Here is an 18,448-nt window from a genome sequence, read left to right on the forward strand (position 1 = left end):
ACATTCTTCTACCCTGTCTTTCCTTTATGTACTTAGTTGAGTATAGAGAATAGACTAATTCAAGTTCAGTTCTTTTAGCAAGAATACTTAATAGCTGGTGCTGCATGCTTCCTCTTGCCTGGACATGGAGAAGAATAGAATGTGGGTTGGTCCATTTTAAGTGACACTGAAATTGATCAATGTGTTTGGGTGAGTTCAGTTTCTTTCCCCCAATATAAACTTCCCCATTAGCCTTTCCCAGTGGTTTTTGCATTCACAATTGAACATTAGTTACATCCATTATTTTACTCAGAGTTGCAAAATGATTTCTAAATCTATTAATATTTTTCTGCCTTTATTTGTTATGAAGAACTCTCCCTTGTCAGTCATTGGTAATCCTGAAAAGCCGTTTATATAGGAGAGGAAGAATAAAGGCTTGATTCTTTCCTTTTATTTGTCAGTTTTCTCAAAAATGAGTTGGTGCTTTAACATCCCCCAGTGGTGGTCAGTTACATTTTAGGACTCACAGATTTTCATACCTATGTATTAGTTTATCGAAACTATTATTCTATTCAGTGTCCAAATGTTTCCATCCTTGGCCAATGAAGGCTTCTCAGATTTTCTCCTTTTGTCTTCTTTTAATAAAACCCCAGTAATTCCTGGTGTATTCAGTGCTTTCTGACAAATAAGAGGTATGAGACTTAGTGCATTTTCTACACCAGTTCTCAGTTGAGTCATTTCTCCAAGGAAATACTCCCTTTTAGTGGGAAATGATATTTAGAGGCCATGATCTTTGTTCTGGAAGTTAATTTACTCTTTTTTTTAATGGCTTTGGCTCTATAATAGTGCATGATGTACCATCATATATTTAACCATTCTCCATTGCTGGCATTCACTTTTCCTTCAGTTTTGCCAGGTTCTGCCTCTCAAATGCAAAGCCATCCAGAAGTCTTATATAGAAGACATGCGAAAACTGTTCAAGAAACTTGCTACTGTCCTTGCGTTATTAATAGAAATTATAAGATTGAAAACCAATACTAGGAGAGCTGAAATTCTTCGTAGAAACTCTGATAACCAAACAGTTCTTGGCATTGTGTGAGGACTGAAGGAGAATTACACTTCTTCAGGTAAATAGAGAATTTCTCTGCTGCTTCCTGGAGCTGATTTTTAATAAGATGAGAAGCCGATAGCCTTTTCTCCTTTCCTCCCTTGGTGGGAGAAGAATTTTTCTTCCTTCCCTCAGGGATCTTAGTGGAAACATATTTTCTGTTTGTTTTTTTTTCTAACTGCGCTTCTGGCAAAGGGATGCACACTAGCTCTCCAAGTCATGAAGCAGCTTGGACCTCTCGTCAGCTTCATACAACTTTGGATGGAAGTGCAGCTGTGTGCCATATTGGCAGTGCATTTTATTCTTGCAGAGGGCATTCTGGCTTTCTTGAATCTATATTTTATTTCTTTGCCAATCATCAGACAGTGTGCAATGGAGGAAACAAAATTTATTGAGAGCTTTCGGCTCTGTGACTAGCAATAACCATTCCTGGCTGGTTACAAAGTTCCCCAGATGCACCATGCTATATAACCCTGACTTTCTAGTTCATTGTAAATTCACAGCACTGTGCTAACTCTGCCAACTGGCCCTCTTTTCAGTATCTACATAAAAAGAAGGCTCTTGGTAACACTCTTAAAGCTTTTGATAATGCTTATCGACTTTACAAAAAAACTTTTATTGTAGTATAATATACATAACAGAAAAACACACATAAGTTATAGCTTATCAAATTATACAGACTGAACACACTCATGTCATTAGCTTTCAGGTCAATAAATAGTTCATTATGAGCACACCAGAAACCTTGTTATGTTCCTTTCAATATCTCCCTTTCTACTTCCAAGGACAGCTGTTATCCTGATCCCTAAAAGTATAGATTACTTTTGCCTGGTTTGGTATTTATGTAAATGGAATAGGACAGCATAAACTCTTTTGCATCTGGCTTAGTTCTCTCAACATTTGTGAGATTCAACCATATGAATATTTGTAATTTTAGATCATTCATTCTAATTGTTGTATGGGACTCTATTATGTGTCTCTACTACAGTTTATGTATCTATCTTCTACTGATGAGCATTTGGGTAGTTTCCAGTTGAGGGCTATTAAAATAATGTTGCTGTCAATATTCTAGTACATGCTTTTGCTGAACATACATGTGCATTGCTGTTGCGTCTACCCCTAGAAGGGGAATTTATGGGTAGAGTTCATACAGTATGCTTTGCTTTGTTAGATAATACCAAATTGTTTTCCAAAGTGGTTGGACCAAGTCAAACACCCCTGATGTGTGAGACTTCATCAAAACTTGATATTTTCCATTTTTTTCATTTATACCTATATACTTTTTAAATTTTATTTTTATTGAATGAAACATTCTTTAAATTCTACAGTCCTTTATACTCTTCAAGGTTTTCACACATAGGATTTCATATGATCCCATAATAACCCCTTTTCCCCCCTACCCCTATCTTGCCCTTCCCTGCTGGTAACCACTAGTTTGTTCTGTCTATGAGTCTACTTCTTTTTTGTTTTATTCATTAATTTGTTGTATTTTTTATATTTTATATATAAGCGATATAGTACAATATTTATCTTTCTCTGTCTGACTTATTTCACTTAGCACAATGCCCTCCAACTCCATCCATGTTTCTATTCTATTCCATATATCACATCTTCTTTATCCATTCATCTGCTGATAGACATTTGGTTTGCTTCCATACTTTGGCAATTGTAAATAATGCTTCTATGAGCATTGGGACTGCATGTATCTTTTTGAATTACTGATTTTTTTTTGTAAGGTATATAACCAGGAGTGAAATTGTTGGGTTATATGGTAGCTCTATTTTTAGTTTTTTTGAGAAACCTTCACTTATATGTCTATACTTTTGAGTTGAAAGAAGATTCCCAGAGTAGAGACAACTTCTTTTTTCAGCCGCCTCCATGGCATGTGGAAGTTCTTGGGCCAGGGATGAATCTGAACTAGAGCCACGACCTACAGCTGCAGCAACACCAGATCCTTAAACCACTTTGCCAGGCTGGGGATCAAACTGGTGCCCCCACAGAGACAAGCTGAATCATTAACCCATTGCACCACAGCGGGAGCAAGAAGACTTTCTGATACCAGCCTCTAGGGTCTGTTTAAAGTGTAGCTCTATGCATGGGGTAGTTCAGACTGGGCCTCTGACAACACCATAATTTATCTCATGGATGATAAAGGATGGGTCAGATGGATACAAACAGCTGTTGCATATCATTAAGAAGAAGCCTATGGGTTTAGTGACTTTAGAGAGCCATCAGCTGTTTCCTTTAGATGTTTATTATTATATAATTTTATGACGAAACAAAACGGTAAAAGAAATCTCATTCATAATTCCGTAACTATAACACATTGATATTTGAGTTCCTTCATCCACAAATGTATCTGAGTTGTATATCATTGTAGTCATAACCTAGACATAATGTCATATTATGCTTTTTTGAGCTGACATTTTATCTGAAGCACTCTGTCATGTTGTTTCTGTCCTTATCATAAATTTAGATTGCTTCAAAGTCTTACTAGAGAGATCTGTAGAAAATGTCATCACCAGCCTACCTTTTCTTTTTTTTTTTTTTGATTAATTCTTTAGGCTAAATTCCTAAGAATGGGATTAATGAGTAGAAAATAATTATTTTTTTGGTTCTCAATTTGTCATGTAGCTTTTTTTCCAAAAGGCTGCCCATAATTTATACCAGTGGAATCCAGTCTTCTTAGAAACCACAAGAGCATAGTTTTATAGCACACATATTTTGTTAGGTTCATGAGCAAATAAAAGGTACAGCATATTATGAACGTGAGTTCCTTGCATTTGGAAGATTTAAAAGTTCTTCCTTTCTTTGTAATAGTCAAATCTGGAAACAACACATATTACCGCTAATAGATACACAAATTGTGGTACATCTATACAATGGAATACTATTTAACACTTAAAAGGAAGGAGTCACTGATACATGTGACAGCATGGATGAATCATAAAATAATTATACTCAGCAAAAGAAGCTAGACAAGAAAGAGTCCATATTGTATAATTCCATTATATAAATTCTAAAACCTGTGGACTAGTCATAGTGACAGAAAGCAGATCCATGGTTGCCTGGATATATGAGTGAGGGTGGAAAGGGGCGAGAAAGACACATTACAAGGGAACATGTGGAAAATTTGGGGGTTATGGATATGTTTATTTGATTATGAAAATAGTTTCATGGGTGTAGAGTCTTCCTCCATATCTGCAGATTCTATATTAGTAAATTTAGCCAACAGCAGATCAAAAATATTCAGGAAAAAAAATTCAAGAATGTACCAAACAGCAAAACTTGAATTTTTGATCCTTTAGCAATTATTTAAATAGTGCTTTATTGTATTTAAAATTATTTACATAGCATTTATACTATATTAGGTATTACACATAATATAGAGATAATTTAAGGTACACAAGAGAGGTTATATACAAATACTACCCCATTTTATATAAGGGAATTGAGCATCCCTGGATTTTGGTATCCATGGAGGTCTTAGAACCAATCTTCTGCAGATACGAAGGGACAACTATATTCATATATCCAAACTTATCAAATTGTACACTGTAAATATATGCAATTTATGCCTATTAATTTTATCTCAATCAACCTGTCTCAAAAAATTTGTTGCTCATTATTTCCAACTCTTTGCAGATCATAAGCACATGAGGAGCATGAATTGTTGTTTGTTCATTATCATTATGTAATATCGTGGGTTTAAGGAACACAGTTGTGTGTCTCCCCCCAAATTATGCTCAAGTCCTAAGCCCCGGTATCTAGGGATGTGATTTTATTTGGAAACAGAGACTTTGCAAATGCAGTCAAGTTAAGATGAAGACATAGTCATATTGGGTTAGGGTGGGCCTCAAGTCTAATGATTGGTGTTCTTATGAGAGAAGGTGATGCACAGACAGGCACACAGAGAGAGCATCATGTGTAGATGGAGGCAGAGATGGGACTGAAGAATAAAACCTCTACTACTGCAGTTGGAGGTTCTGTCTTGATTCTCTGAAAGCCTGGACCCCAGGGGTGTTGGGAGCTGCCAGAAGCCGGGAAGAGGCAAGGAAGAACCTTTCTCTAGAGCTTGCAGAGGATACGTGGCTCTGCTTGCACCTTGATTTCAGACTTCTAGACTCTAGCACTGTGAGAGAATACATTGCTGTTGTTTTGAAATTAGCGGAAGTGGTCATTTGTTACATCAGCCCCTAGAAACTAATACTTTGGTCAATATACTTTTATTAGCTAGTATACTCTAATTTCATTTATTTATTTGAAATTTTTTTTTTTTTTTTAGGGCTGCACCTGCGGCACATGGAGGTTCCCAGGCTAGGGAGCTGCAGCTGCCGACCTACACCACAGCCACAGCAACACAGGATCCGAGCCATGTCTGCGACCTACACCACAGCTCACAACAATGCCAGATCCTTAACCCACTGAGTGAGGCCAGGGATCAAACCCGCAACCTCATGGTTCCCACTCAGATTCGTTTCCCCTGCACCACGATGGGAACTCCTAGTATACTCTAATTTTAAACAAAGTTGATTATAATACCAAGGGAAAAACACATAATATCTATGCTATAGAGCTAGATGACTAGTTATTTCATGTCTGATGAAACTTTGTATTTTATAAAATAAATGTCCCTTTGTTCTCTCTTGTTTCTGCCCTCTCTCCAGAAGCCACCCGTGTTACCAGCCCATCTGTATGTTCGCATACTAACACAGTGATTATCAAAGCATTGTTTCTGAATGCCTGGTGATCCCTGAGACTCTTCCAGGGAGTCTGTGGGGTCAAAAGTGTTCTCAGTTTTGCTTTTTTCACTGTGTTGACATTTACAGTGATAGTACAAAAGCAGTAGTAGGAAAAACTGCTGACGTCTTAGCACAAATCAAGACAGAACCTCCAACTGCAGGAGTAGAGGTTTTAGTCTTCATCGGCATGCACTGGCAGAAAACAAAACAAAAAGAGTTTCACTTAGGAATGACCTTGACGAAGCAGCAGAATTATTAATTTTATTAATTTTTTTTTGTCTTTTTTACGGCTGCACCCATGGCATACAGAGGTTTCCAAACTAAGGGTCGAATCAGAGCTGTAGCTGCTGGCCTATACCACAGCCATAGCAACGCCAGATCTGAGCCGCTTCTGCGACCTTCACCACAGCTCACGGCAATGCCAGGATCCTTAATCCACTGAGCGCGTACAGGAATCGAACCTGCATCCTCATGGATACTAGTCAGGCACTTTACTGTTCACCGAGCCATGACAGGGTCTCCCAGTTTTATTAAATCTTGATTCTTGGGTGTACATGTCTTTTTAACAGTCTATGAGATGATATGGGGAGTACAAATAAAGTCCTTCTGTTACATAGAAAAGTACAATAAACAGCGCTTGTGTGATTGAGTTTTGAGCTGAACTAGCAGCTCTTTTCATAAACACCATTTTTATTAGGCAGGCTCTAGTTATTCAGATTCTTTTTCAGTATCTTTAAATACATATTTATTTATATATATATATTTTTAATTATTACTTTTTATTTTTTTCTTCAGATTAATCAGACTTGGGTATTTGGCAGACAAGCCCCTCATGTGCAGAGATTCTCCTTTGGGGACAACAACAGTCTTAATAGATTTTTTTTTCTTTTTTTACTGAGAGTGATATTTCATGTAAAAGCTTACACACAGGTAAAGCCCAGGGAGTTACAGGGACTTGCTGAAGGACACAGAGCATAAAGTATCAGACATGGTCTTAGAAACCAGGCCCCTTACTTCCAGCCCACTACCCTTCCCATTTCACTAGATGAGACAGGTGGCTTTCCATATTTCATGAATCTTCTCCTTGAGTCAGAGTTAATGCTGTGAGAGAAAGAAATGCCAGGTGGAAAAACTGACAAGTCAGGTCTTCCACAGCCACTTAATTTTTATTTTGTAATTTTCACAATCTGAGCAACCAAGTAGAATACATAAAGAAGACACTAAAATGTGGCATAATAAAATTCATTTGACCAGGAATATGGGCTTCCATGTTTTTGTCTCTAGGCCAGCTTTTGTTTCTTTTCTTTTTCATTTTTAATGTCCACTGATTTCTGAGTCTAGCGCACACTTTGGCAAAAGTTACATTTAGTTGCAAATTGAGACATGGTTCAGAGCTGCTGTGATTAAGGAACTCAGAATCTTATCCAATATAAAGCCTTGAGGGCAGAAAGATATGATGAGGGAAAAACATTTCAGAACTGCCATGTCCAGATGAACTCCTGAAATAAATATTAACTGCTATTTCTGCAAACTTTCCCACTGTTTTATATACTTCATTTCCCCTACTTTGAGTCTACACTGTATTCCAGCAACATTATGGATTTCTGTTTATGATGAGTCTTCTCAGCGTGGGCTGGGTCAGTGTTTGTAGCTCAGCTGGTCGGTGCCAGAGTGGAAGGCACGTCTGATTTGATTCCTCCCCAGGCACTGAAGGATTTTCAAGATTTTCCTCTTAATATTTAGCTTTGCTTGATAATCCCAGAGCATGCTGGGAAATCTCAGCAAGAGGAAAAATTCAATAACCACAGGGAGGCCTGCTTGGAAGGTTGTGGGTAAGTATGAAAGCTTATGAGTGTGACTATTAATGACTCTTGGATGTTCTGCTTATCACAAGATTTCCCTTCAACAAAAAGTGTGTAGGCTTGTGAGGACAGAGGGCCTTTTAGAAAACTCAGCTGTCCCCAGAAAGACAAATGCCTGATTGAGTCATTTCCCAAGAGAGGAGCCACTAGTCAGCAAGGTGTGTGGAACCATATGGTTCAGCCTGCGGTTTAGACTTTCAAAAGCAGAAGCTGGCAAAGGGTTGCATGGAGTGTTGTCCTCACGTTTTTAATCATCATTTTTCTTTCTTATTTTCGAGTACTGACATTGCCCTTGGCATATGCAGAATAGAAGACATACTATCTGCCTCTGATAATCATCAGAGGAAGCACTCAATTCAGAAATAGCCTTTGCAGCCCAGAAGGTGACTAAATCCCAAGTGGTTTTTCTGTGTATGTGTAAACCATATTTCTCATGTATTTTCTTTTTGATTCTGTTCCTCTCCCCTCCCTTTTTTGTTATTGTTGTTTGTTCATATATGATCATGAAGACTCTTTGTCTTGTAAATGTTTAATGATAGGCTAGATTCTCATTTGGTCTGGAAGTTCCTATGAGCTGGTCTCCCCTAAGGAAGTGGTGGTGGGGATGGAGCTTTTGCACTGAGCACTGGGGGTGGGCAGATTTCAAAGACTGGGTTACAAGGTTCTGAAAGATTCTTTACGGAGAACCAGCTTTTCTGAACATGCAGAGGCATTTGATAGTGGCTGATCTTGACACAGAACGAATCTAGCCAGAGGTGTTTGTGTACCGTGTGTCCCAGAGTACAAGGAACCTTGCCTTAAGACCCTGAACCTAAAGGGCCAACCCAACACGATGTTTGGATGACTCTGTGGTCTTGTGTATGCTGGCGACAACTTCACCTTCATTTAATTGAATTTGGCTCACTTTACTAGTCTCCAACTAAGAAAAATGCATGAGGTGTGAACGTAATTAAATTTTATGACTTACTACCCTCATTTTAAGTAGTAGAGAACAGAGGATTAGAGAGAGTAAGTGGCTTATCCAAGTTCATACAACTGATTCTTCTCACCACATCTCTATTTTGATAAGAGAGACAACTTTCCTTTCTGTGACAAAAATCCAGTCTCATGCCATTAGTGAAACCATGACTTTTAAAAAACATCAGCAGGAAACCTTTATTTTTCTAGATTGCTTTTAGGTTCCCAGGAAAATTGAAAGAAAGATACAGAGATTGCCCTATATTACCTACCCCCCCATCCCTGCACATTGTCAACATCCGCCTCCAGATGAGTACATTCGTGATAAACCTACATTGACGCATCGCTAGCACTCCAAGTCCATAGGTTCCAGTAGGGTTCACTCTTGGGTGAACGTTCTGTGGGTTTGAACCAATGTATAATACATACATGTGTCCATTACCACAGTATTTTTCACTGCCCCGAAAATCTTCTTTAATCTGCCTTCATCTCTCCACACTTCCCTCCTTGCCACCCCTGGCAACAAGGGATCTTTTTACTGTGTCCACGGTTTTGCTTTTGTCAGAATGTCATAGAGTTGGGATCATGTCGTATATAGCCTTTTCAGATTGGCTGCATCCATTTAGTAATACGCATTCAAGACGCCTTCATGTCTCTCAATGGCTTGATTTCTTTTTAGTGCCAAAACATATTCTACTGTCTGGATGTACCACAGTTTATTTGTCCATTTACCTGCTGAAGAATGTCTTGGTTGCTTCCAGGTTTTGGCAAACTGTGAATAAAGCTGCCATAAAAACCTAACAGTATTCTTGGGAGTTCCCATCGTGGCTCAGTGGTTAACCAATCTGACTAGGAAACATGAGGTTGCAGGTTTGATCCCTGGCCTTGCTCAGTGGGTTAAGGATCCGGCATTGCTGTGAGCTGTGGTGTGGGTTGCAGATGTGGCTCGGATCCCGTGTTGCTGTGTCTGTGGGGTGGGCCAGTGGCTATAGCTCTGATTCAACCCCTGGCCTGGAAACCTCCATATGCCGTGGGTGCAGCCCTAGAAAAGGCAAAAAGACGTAAATAAAAAAGATAAAAACCTAACAGTATTTTGCAAATTTTACTATGTATAATAGTAAACATTATTATGTAGCGTTTTTGTTATTGTTCTAAATTTTTAGGATGATTTCTGCATTGATCCATGAATTATTTAGAAGTGTATTTTTTAACTTTCCAAATACATGGGCTTTGTAAAAATCTTTCTATCATTGATTATAGAGATCAGAGAATGCAGATTATGATAGGATTCTCTGAAATATAGTGAGACTTAAATGGTCAGTTTTTATAGATGGTCCATACGTACTTCAATATAATGTTTATTCTCTATGTTCTATAAATATATGTTAATATACGGGTTATTTGTTCTTCAAATAGTCTATAGACTTAATATTTGCTCGCTTGATCCCTAAATTTCTGAGAGGTGTGTTAAAATATTTCACTGTGATGGTTGATTTATCAGCTTTTTCTTTTCATTCTAAAACTTTTGGTCGTACATATTTGAAGGTATTGTGTGCATATGGGTTTAAAATTCTTACATCTTTCTGGAGAATTAACTTTTATTCATATGTAAAAGCCCCTTATTAATGTAATGATTTCCCCTTAAAGCTTATTTTTGTCTGATATTGTTTTGATTATACCATATTTCTTTTGGTTAGTACATGCTTAATATCTAATTTTTCTATACTTTTAATCATTCCATGGCTTTTTTCTTTAGATATTTCTTTTGTAAGTTTTGTTTTTGATGTAATTATTTAAAAAAATATGTGGTGTGACATTCTTTGTCTTGGGCGGTGGAGTCTATTTACATAACATTTGGATCTACTTCTTCCATCTTCTTTTTAATTTTTGTTAACCAGACTCCTTTTGTGCAATAAGTTTGAGCTTTTCCCCCTAAGGTAACTGGAAGTCATCAAGATGTTTATTATACACATGTTAATACCCAGATACACACACTCTTAGGAAGTAGGTTATTTTTACCTTCATTTTTATCCAAGGAAACTGGGCCAGAGTGGTTGTTTGGCTTTAGGTCACAACGCTATTATGTGGCAAAGACCAGATTTGAACCAAGGTCTTCTGGATTGGAGTCCAAGTCCATTGTCCTTTCATACTACTATCTTGTCTTTAGGATACGGAGGTTTTGTCGTCTATGGTAGAACTGAAGATGATGGAAAAGATCAAAGGAGGAAGAGAACTTCCAGGAGGAGCTAGTAAGGTATGTTGAGATCAGAATTTTTATTGTCTTTAAGAAAGGGTTGAATAGGGTTTTGAAAGTAAACAACTTTTTATGTTGTTCTTGTTTCTTCAATGGAATTTACTTATCAGAAGGTAATGATGTTTGCTGTAGTATAAGGGGCATTTAAACACAGTCTTTTTTTTGTTATCATGGTATTTCACCCATGATGAAATGAAAGTTTCATAAAACCATAATTTGGAACAGAAGTGGATAGTAATTTTGTCAGTTTTCTCATTAAGTAGAGAGATGTGAAAAATATTGAACATATCCAACCATGAGAAGTCCTATGTGCCTGTCCATTTCAGTGATTCACAAAAGAGATCAAAGTATAAAATTTATCTCTATTTCAGGGGTCTGTTTTATTGTTTAATAATTCACTTGGCAAGAATTTCTTTTTTTTTTTTTTTTTTTTGTCTTTTTGCTATTTCTTTGGGCCGCTCCCACGGCATATGGGGGTTCCCAGGCTAAGGGTCAAATCGGAGCTGTAGCCACTGGCCTACGCCAGAGCCACAGCAACGCGGGATCCGAGCTGCGTCTGCAACCTACACCGCAGCTCACGGCAACGCCGGATGGTTAACCCACTGAGCAAGGGCAGGGACCGAACCCCGCAACTTCATGGTTCCTAGTCAGATTCGGTAACCACTGCGCCATGACCACAACTCCACTTGGCAAGAATTTCTTGAGAATTTTCTCAGGGTTACTGAAGCTAGTTTTGGTATATGAGGGCAAGCAAGGTATGGTTAAATGAAACTTTGGTCGTTAATTTTTTGTAACTATAGAGTGAGTGTGATTAAGGAGTAGGGGGCAATTGCAATTATTTGGGGGGAATCAAAGAATGTATAAATGCAAACAGTCTGATTTTGTTTGTGGATTCTATGAAATTTCAAGGTAGTCATTCTTCTTTTGACCTAAGGACCATAAGCAGCTTTGTGGACCCCGTGTTATGTCCCCTTGTCCAAATTGTAACCCCTTCATGGTGACGTGGAGTTTCTGATAAGAGCTCTAAGTAACTTGAACATATGGTAAGAATCACATTGGCGCTGGCTTCAGAGTCCTAGTTTTGTAGGTCTAGATGAATAACATCTTTGATAGAGTAAGCTGAAAAATCCATTTAAAAGTGAAATGTACTTATTTTAAAAGTAAAATGCCTTTTAAACAAGCAGAATCTTCAGCTCTAGATCTTAAATGAAATTTGGGCATAAACAAAGGCTGAATTTCACTCTGATTCACTGATAATCTAAGTTACCAAAACAGGATGCTGATTGTTAATGTTGTTTTATTTCTGTTGTAGGATCACCTCTACTTTGTATTATTATGGAAAGATGGGGAGGTCTCTGAGACGTATCAATAGTCAGAGGATTTTGTAGTAGGCTTTTAACTGTCTCCTCGCTTCTCTTTTTGTTCTGTACGATTTATACACACATTGCCATTGGAAGAATTTGTTTAAGCCATTTGAATCTTAAAGAAAAAGTGCTAATTCTGTAGCTTGGACTAAAAGCTATTCCCAGTCCAATCCCAACCAGCCATTTTGATCTTACATCACCACCTTCAAACACACACACACACACACACACACACACACACGCACACGCACACGCACACGCACGTACGCGTGCACCTGCTTACCTAGTATTTGCTATTCCTTTCTTTGCATATGCTCTTGACTCTCTTTTCTACCTCTGTAATCTCAAGATCCAGATTAAATATCACTTTGTCTTTAAAGCTATATCAAACCTACTTCCTATAGTTGCTCCTTCCTCTGTGCTTTCAAAGCACATGATAAATTCTTTATTTTATGGAATTTACCAATTACAGTCTAGTAATCCATAAACAACACATTGCAATACAGTGAAAACCCTCAAAGAGCAGCTGCACAGGGATTAACTGCCCCCGCCCCTCAGGTTTACTGTCATGCTTTCGTCATTTCCTACCTTGCTTCTAATTAGTTCTTGGGTGGAAAAAGAATGGACTTGCTGTCTGTGGGTCTTAGATTTAAGTAAATAATGGAGAAGATGAAGAGGACCAGGAGTAAATAACAGCAAGGAGACAGGGAGTTTCTACAACCCGAAGGTGGTCTCTCTGGGCCGGCTGTTTTCAAGTCATCTGGATCTAGGGGGTGCACCGAAAACAGGTGTATGTAAATCGGAGATTGCCAGTATAAAGAACATATTCTGCCTAAATCAGACCCGGATTAGTTTAAACATGTGAAAAAAGAACTTTCCTCACGTGTTAACATTTCTATAAAACTCGTATTTATCATTTATCCCATTTTAATATAACCGTTGGAAACACAAGTAAATGTTTATGCTAAACATTTTATTATGTTTAAAAATAATAATTTTTAAAAAGTTCAGTTTTTACTTAAAATTTGGAAAAGTGTAATAATCTGCTAACCATAATTTTAGAAGGAGCTATTCAAGGCTCTAGACTAGTCTAGTAACAACAGTACCAGTAGCCATTTATTCAGTGTCTGTTAAATCCCAAGAACTGTGAGGAATGCCTCACAACTGTATTTTATTTTATATGTTTTGTTTTATTTAATCCACACAAAGCTAAGTATCAGCATTGCCATTTTATAGAACAGACAACTAATGCCCCAAGAGATCCAATAACCTGTTCAGTGTCACCCAGTTTGTGACTGTGTCTGCTGAATTAGAATTCCCATCTTTCTGCCCCCAAAGCACATGCCTTTTCTGTCATGTACCACGCTGCCTCCCAAAATAATTTCTGAAGATTAACATCTTCGAGGAAATAAAGAGCGTCTCAAAAACCAGACCTGCAAACTAACACCTACAGCTCAACAACAAAATCTCCTGGTTAAGAGAAATGTACTTAAATTAATTTGGCGTCCCTACAAACATGCCTACCACATGCAGTGACTTATGAAAACATTCAAAATGATCAAATACAGTTATCTTCGAGTTTTCTATCACTGCCCAGCCCAACATGAGGTGCTGTGCCACTGGGCCAAGGGCACCACGTAAGACTTGTGACCTACATACAACCTTGTTTGTCTGTGGCCCTGTCCCACACTTCATTCTTCTCTCTGCTTCTCTCAGCTTCCTCTTTTCTTTTCTTTACTTTTTTTTCTTTCATCTTTTGTCTTATTGGGGCTGCACCTGCGGCATATGGAGGTTCCCAGGCTAGGGGTCCAATCGGAGCTGTCGCAGCCAGCCTACATCACAGCCACAGCGACGCCAGATCTGAGTCGGGTGTGCAACCTACACCACAGCTCACGGCAATGCCTGATCCTTAATCCACTGAGCGAGGCCAGGGGTCAAACCCGCAACCTCATGTTTCCTAGTCAGATTTGTTTCCACTGCTGTATTTTGGCTCTCTGTTTCTGACCCTGTGTCTGCTCACAGCATTCCATGCTGTCTTCTTCACTCTACTCTCTGCCTTACCTGGGATTCTCTCTCTGCTGCAAACAGTCTGTGTGATTCTGTTGACAGGGGTATAGCCTCTAGGTTGGCGAGGCAGACCCTATGGCCTTGACAGATGCTCCCATCATGGTGTTTATCCAAGAGTGGTTTGAAGACCACGTCTGTGAAGATTGCATTGGGAGGGAAGCTTGTGAAATATCTGAGGGGACCGAATCAGGACCTCTGGGGTCTGGGGCCCTGCAGTCTGCACTTTAACAAGCTTTTTCTTTGATTTTTGGGGACCAGTATTCTATAGGTGCTTTCTTAGGTTGGATGTGATCCCTAGGGTTTCCGGTCCTTGCTGTCATCCTCCGCATTGACGTCCTTGCATGTAAGGGCTCCCTGGCCTGATGTAACTTTACCGTTGCTCTCTTCCATGAGTGTGGTTAACTGTGGGTTGTTTATATTGCTTAGGCCTTTTAGAAAATCATATCCTGGGAGTGATTGCCTGCCTTTTGCAATCAGAAATGTAATTTTCCCTTTACTTCATATATAACCTGTTTCCCCAAAGCCTCATCTCTTTGTGGGTACAGATAAAGCCACTTAATGTTTATAACCCAAATTTCACTGACTCATGCCCATTCTGACATAATACAGGCCCTCCATTTCCTGTGGAATTTTCCCTGAGTGTTTCTGGAAAGTCCTGGGAGGGACCTCCCAGGTGCCGTCAACCTTGCTTCTGTGTGCCATGCAACTGCTTGATGTGTGTCACTTTTGGAGACATTTAGGCTATGAGTCACCCATGAGTCCAAGGCTGATGGGCTCCCTGATCTCCAAAGACCAGGACTAGGTGCTCTCTCTCTGTAATTTCAGAGCTGCAAACGCTCGGGGAACTGAGGGTGATGCCATTGTGACCGGGTGGGAGTCATTCTGTGTTCGGCGTAGAAGCGTGAGGATGCTCTTGGCTCTGACTCTGTGTTGTATTTCTTCCAGCTAAGCAACACTACCACTCCCCTAGGTCTCCAAAGTACTTTTCATTCCGTTTTTCCAACATCCCAAATACTAGTCTCTGAATTTTCAGTCTGATCACTTCCTTAGATGCCCACAAATAAACTGTATCCCTTAAATAAAACCACTGTGAAAGATCTGCACCTTACCTATCCCTTCACCAGTTCATCTCACGTGCTCTTCCGTATCTGAGTCTCTGAAGCTCTTGTAAGCTTAGGTGGAAATTTCTCTCAGCACTCACAGCTGTTAAGTTCCTGACTCGAGTGATTCCAGTTTTAGAGTTACTAAAGAGAATCCCTTGGGAAGAGGTTGAAACAAACTTTAAAATGTAGGCTAAGCTATGACAGAGTGAGAGAATGCAACAGTACAGATTACTGAAAAATTCTTTGTTTTTTCAAAAAGGACATCTGATATTTAATTTGTAGAATCTGAAAGCGAAGAGAGGAGCAGAGAATTGAACCGCATGTGAGATTTAGCATCCAAATGGAACAGTCTCCCCTACCTTCCTCCTCCTTTACCACACAAGGCCAGCTGTCACCGAAAGCTGTTTCCAAACCAATTACCATTCCTTTATCGGAAAGAAGGATAAAATCTTAACAAAGGGACAGACGATTGGATGCTGTTGGTTCTTCTGATTCTGGAACTGCTTTAGAAAGGAAGTTGCATCTTTGCAGAATTATTATTATCAATCAGCCTTTATTGCTTCAGCTTTCTTTATTGCATCCTAACACACCAAGTAATGAAAACATATAATAAAGAGAATAAAACACGTAATGCATCACTGTGCAGATATTGCAATCATAGCAAATCCAATGTAAATGCCCTCCAGGGAATACTTGAGCCTTCCAATACATTGCTAACAGTTTGCATGATACTACATCACGTTATTTATCTACTAAACCTGTCATTCTCTGCTAAATATCGTGCCAGCATCAACCCCAAATAGCACTACTCTTTCCCATCCTCCAAACGGAAGGCATATTTCTTTGCTGTCACTGGTTTTAATGTTTGCAAAGAGTAGCTCCAGCTCCTGAATAATTAATGCATAACGATTACTAAGCTACGGGTAGTTTACTATTCTAGCCCCTCTGGTCTTTGCAGTGTTGCTTGCTTTAATATGCACTTCGAATGGGAACCAAGAGGTAGTAAAAGTCATTAAGACGGCATGGAGCTCAGTCAATAATGATTTACAGAGTTGACGCATCCCGGGTTTTTCATTCATGGCTCTCAAGCCCCATCTGCTGCTCATGTTCTTTCTTGGCCTCCCTTTTGCAAAAGCTTCTGATGGAAGGTTTCTGCTCTGTGTACACTTACTTAAAAGAATCGACACTCAAGAGTTCAGGTCAAGTACACATTTCCTCTGTGGTATTTCCAACTCTAGAAGAACACTGGCAATGACTAAAGACACTTGGAACATTGCTGCCAAAAATATACACGTCAAGCAGCTGCCTGATCTCGTGTGGTATGGATGCTTAGTAAATATTAAATAATGGTAAGTGTTATAAGAGTGATTCACCCAGAGGACTGTAGCAGGAGCTTCTTCAAAGCTTGCTGGGAGGGTTTTAAAGAGAAGGAGCAGGAACATTCACATGGTGAGAGTGGCAGAGTAGTAACGTCAAGATGGACATTGCTATTTGCTGCTCAAGGTTTCTTCTCAAGGATATTCCTACAGATTAACTCAGTGATTCCCGATGTAAGCTGTGCTGTCCCAAAGGGCAGAGCTGGGTCCTTTTAGGGGCCTTGGCTGTGAGCCAGAATGATCTAGTATTCCAGGAATATCTAATGAGAACCCATGACTGTGGCAGAGCACATTCCCCTTAGGCTTATATTAGAGTGAGAACGAGTTCCTTCTAGAAAGTCATTGACTCAAATTTTATTCTCCTTGGTACCTGGTCTGGGGTTGAGCATATATTATACAATAGAAAACTGGCTAATATATTTGTGGGATGGTGATAAGTAAAAGAATATATTGTAAACACGATGCCATACCAGCCAAATAGAGGGCTCAGTTATGTGTGTGCGTATATATACGCACACACACATATTTATATATACATATAAATATAAGCATAAACATATATAAACATATCTATCTGTATCTATATCTATCTATTGGTTGCTCAGTGTTTTACCTCTCTAAAATATTATGCCATTTACCTTTTTTTTTGTCTCTTAAATATCTCCATTACATTTTTTTTTAACATTTTAGAAATAAATATATAAATGCTTTGAGTCTTGGCTTTGTAGATTGAAAAAAAAAATACCTGAGTTTACTTATGGTAGGAGATATTGTTAATTCTTTGAGATGGTTCATAAAAGGTCTTTGACTAAGTAGGCCCTGGTGACCTACACGTTAGCATAAGTCTAAAAGGTCAGCCTTGCTGTTGCCGCCTCACCCAGCAGACCAAACCTTATGTACTATAATTGGTGCTTTGCCCTTTCCAGCTCTTAGGAGTTGCCAGGCCTGGCGCTGGGTTAAGTGGAAGGGACCCTTGTCATTGGCAGAGTAAATGGAAGGGAGGCTAAACACACGCATTGCTCCCTGCCTGCGATTGTTTTGCTAATGAATCATTTGTCAGAGAGGGATGAGGTGTAAGAGAAGTAGCTGTAATGTGATGTTAGAAGCCCCACAGTATGATGTATGATTAAATAACACACCGGATATCAAAATCTCGGGGTACTTCGGAGAAATAGAAGATGCTGACCACAAATCAGCATCACTTTCTGTGACAGATTCCCCACAGAGGACCCCCACTGGGTCGGGTTCTTCCATAGCCTCTGGTGTGTGATGGACACACTCTTAGTTTGATGGATTGGCTGCTGATTGCCATAATGGAGGGGGCAGGAGTGAGAGGAGTCGGGGAATTTCGGGGGAGAGCACAGAGCGCTTGGCTTTGGTCCTTGGGCTCTCCCTACCCCATTGCCCTCTCCTTCCAGATGTCAGGGCCCCAGCCTTTCCAGGTGTTTGTGGTTACCTGTTGTGAGTGACCCAACCCATCGAAAGAAGGGGAGAGGAGGTGGCTGTCCACGTGAGATGGGCTTAAGGGAACGGAGAAAAGGTCAAACTATTTTAACTGCTGCTCGGCAGCCCGTGGGGAGCACCCAGACTGCTCGGCCTGAGGGCTGGCTCTGCCAAGCTCCCAGGGAGCAAAGGA

Source organism: Sus scrofa, chromosome 11 (genome assembly GCF_000003025.6).
Source record: "Sus scrofa isolate TJ Tabasco breed Duroc chromosome 11, Sscrofa11.1, whole genome shotgun sequence".
In the NCBI taxonomy this organism is placed as follows: domain Eukaryota; kingdom Metazoa; phylum Chordata; class Mammalia; order Artiodactyla; family Suidae; genus Sus; species Sus scrofa.